The sequence below is a fragment of the Eublepharis macularius genome, chromosome 7 (assembly GCF_028583425.1).
Source record: "Eublepharis macularius isolate TG4126 chromosome 7, MPM_Emac_v1.0, whole genome shotgun sequence".
In the NCBI taxonomy this organism is placed as follows: domain Eukaryota; kingdom Metazoa; phylum Chordata; class Lepidosauria; order Squamata; family Eublepharidae; genus Eublepharis; species Eublepharis macularius.
The window spans coordinates 86,790,240-86,793,666 of NC_072796.1; positions in this window are offsets into that span (position 1 = coordinate 86,790,240).

Sequence of the window (3,427 nt, forward strand, 5' to 3'; positions counted from 1 at the left end):
GAATGATTGCTAAAGTGGATGAAGCAAGCTAAATTGCCCACACATATTGTATACCAACATAGTTTCCATTCAGATAGTAAGATTTCCCTCCCATGACAGCCCCAAATGTTCCCCCTCCTCAGTCTTCCTGGGGGGAAAAGGAGAGCTGGTCTGAAACAAGTTGGGGGGGATCAACTACAATTGCCACCATTTCATCCATGGAAAACCTCCATGGTATCAACCCACAGAACACACCTCTGATATGGGCCTTAGATCAGAAGATAGAGCATATGACCAGTTATAGATAGCAGCTCCAAATACTACTTTCAGCAATGTTGAGTGCTACACTAACAAACACTGAAGTGCTTTGAGCACAGCCCTGAAGAGGTTGAAGGCACACAGAAGGGGAGGCCTCCCTGTGTTAAAAGAAAATTAAAATGAAGGGAAGACTCAGCACTACTTCATAATTAAACTCTGTATTCAGCAAACATACACAGGAGCCTGGTTATCCACTAGCTGTTCATGTGCTGTTCAGGATTTTAATACAGTGAGTAAACACACAGAAAAATATTAGTCTCTGTATTACTTCTGGTGGTTTACGGTAAAATTGATAGTTATATGACTCAAAGTAATGGGCTTAGAAGAGAGTAACTGTGCATCAGAGTGCACTGTTAAATGGAGATAAACATTTGGCTCTTTTAAACATTTATCTTAGTTGATGTCCCAATTAACTATGGGGCAATTCTACACACACAAGAATACTTAAACAATACTGTATAATGTATGGCATTGACAATAAAAACACTGATAAAATTTGGACTGTGTGTGTGATTAGTTATAAGACAACCCATCTGACTACTATGAGCTAAACAGGAGACAGTGATACTGTTCTATAGTTTCCTTTTAGCTCAAGATCAAACCATAGCAAAAGCAGTATCACAAGACGGAATGATGTCTTTGCAAGAGGGGAAATGCACCATATTCTCCTGTAGATGATTTGATATTTCTTTCTTAACATCTCTAAATCGTGAAAGTATTGCTGTTATGTTCACAATCATTAGGTGCAGATATTTCAGGACACAAAAAACTTAAGTCATTAAGATATATATTCTGATGTATTTTAAGTGCTGTTATAAAAAACAACATTGTGACACTTTTGTAATGAACAGATACTAGTACAAAAGTTATTCCAATAATCATGCTTCAACCAGAAAGCTCAGAGTACAGACAGACATAAAAGGACAGCCTACGTTACAGTCAGAAGATCCTAATTGGAATAAATTATACATTTTTGTACATTTAATTTTGGCTGAAAAATATGTGTGGCTTTTGAGTGTGTCAGCTGTGGAATTTGGTAAAGGAAAAAGTGAGATAGGAGGCTAAGGAAATTAGGAAACACTGTATCTCAGGACACTGAAAAGAAGTTTGGGTAATAAAATGAAAAGGGAGGATATTCTCATCTCAGCCATTTTAAAGCCACACCCAGATTTCTTCTGATTGCTCAGACTTCAGCAATAGCCCGTTTCCAAGCTTATTTTACAAACAGGAAAGATCATTGGTCTTTCCTGTTTGTAAAATATTGATCTTTTTTTTTTAATCTATGAGTCACACGCCTTCATTTTTGGTCTTGGCACTTTGGCGATGAAATTTCCAAAAGAAGACTACCAGAGTCAGAAATAGTAACAGCTAACAGTGGAATCCTAAGGACACTTTCCTAGGATCAAGTCCCGTTAAGTAGATCTGAATAGGATTCCAAGTTAGACGACTAAGAATGGCACTGTTGGAGTTGCATTCTATCACTTCCTAGTACTAAGCAAATAAGTTTTTCTGTGCCAAAACAAGGTTCCTCACTTAACAAAAAGGACTGGGAGAACAAACCAATGTTTAGTTGGGTAGAATTTTTTGTAAACATTAGTCATTTTTTTTTATAACCAACCCTTGTATTTTACTGCCTTTCAATGGTGCTTTGGGAGGGAAGGCAGCATGGGATAGCCCAACCTCATTAGATCTCAGAAGCTAAGCAGGATCAGTTCTTGGATGGGATATCATCAATGATGACTCTGCAGAGGAAGGCTATGGCAAACCACCTCTGCTTCACACTTGCCTTGAAAGTCCCTTGCTGGGGTTGCCAGTAGTTGGGTTTTGATTTGATAACACATGCATATGTTAAAATTCACTGAAAGATGATTATAGGATTCAAGTGAATGTTTGAAATCTGAGGAATCGGGGTTTGTGAATGTCAGAAAAATCACTGGCGAGAACAGAAATTAGCAAAATGCAATTTCAGCTTTCACTGGAATATGTCCAAAACAGTGAGGAAATCTCTTTCTCTCTCTGGATTTCCATGATTTTTCATCTGGGATTGCAGAATTCACATGTGAATGTCAACATTCACCAGCATTTAGACATTCATTTAAAACATATCTTCTTTTTTCCCTATTGCCTTGGCCTTCCTAGATTAGGGTTACCAGGCTGTGCAGAAGCAGGAACATGGGGGCGAGGGCACTGTCCAGGAAAACCAGAAGTGATGCCGCATTGCTCTAAGAATCCCTGGAAACTCTGTGGGTTTTCCCCAGAAGTGATGTCACATTGTGTGTGACAACATCATTTTTAAAAAAAATCTTTCAAGGGTTGCTGGTAAGTGGTCTCCTGTCATAGTGTGAGGCCTGGCAACTTTGTCCTAGATGGGAGCAAAAATTAGATATAAATTGTGAGAATCAATAAAATTCAGACATTCAATCATTATATAATTATTCTCTAGGAGGTTCCTTCAGCATTAATGGTTACTTGCAAATAATTGATGTTTCCTTTGACCAGCCTATGAAGTAATAGATACAATCCTCATGTAAAATACGATTGTGTGTTGTCTTTCAGGAGCTCCCAATTTAAATAACAGAAGGCTACTTGCCATAATCTGCTACATGATTCACGCCTATGTAAATTTTTGAAAATATACTTTGCATACATAGAGAGTAAGGAAAATATTGATTTTGCAATATTTGCAGGTTTACAAGCTCAGAACTGACACCTTCTTCTTATAATGTACAAACAAGATTCTTACTCTTCAACTAATTTTTTTACCAGCCACTAAAAGCCACACTATCATTTCTACCTAGAATCTAAATAACAGCAGAAAAGTAGTATAAGAAAAACAATTTCCCTTTCCTCAAAGACATGAGCATAATGAAGAGCTTTCTCTGTTTTGCCTATGAAAAATTGATATGCAACTATGTACAAAGATCCATTTTCAATATGACCCAAAAGCACAGTTGAAGAAACTCTTATTATTAGCAATAGTGATGTATCAGTTCAGACTCTAGGGTTTCTTACATGGTATCAAACTGGTCTATTATTGTCCATTTCACACTGCGGTAGTTATCTGAGTTAGTCCAAGGTCATTGGACTCATCTCTTCCTGGAGGACAGTAAGATGACATTTCCACGGCTAG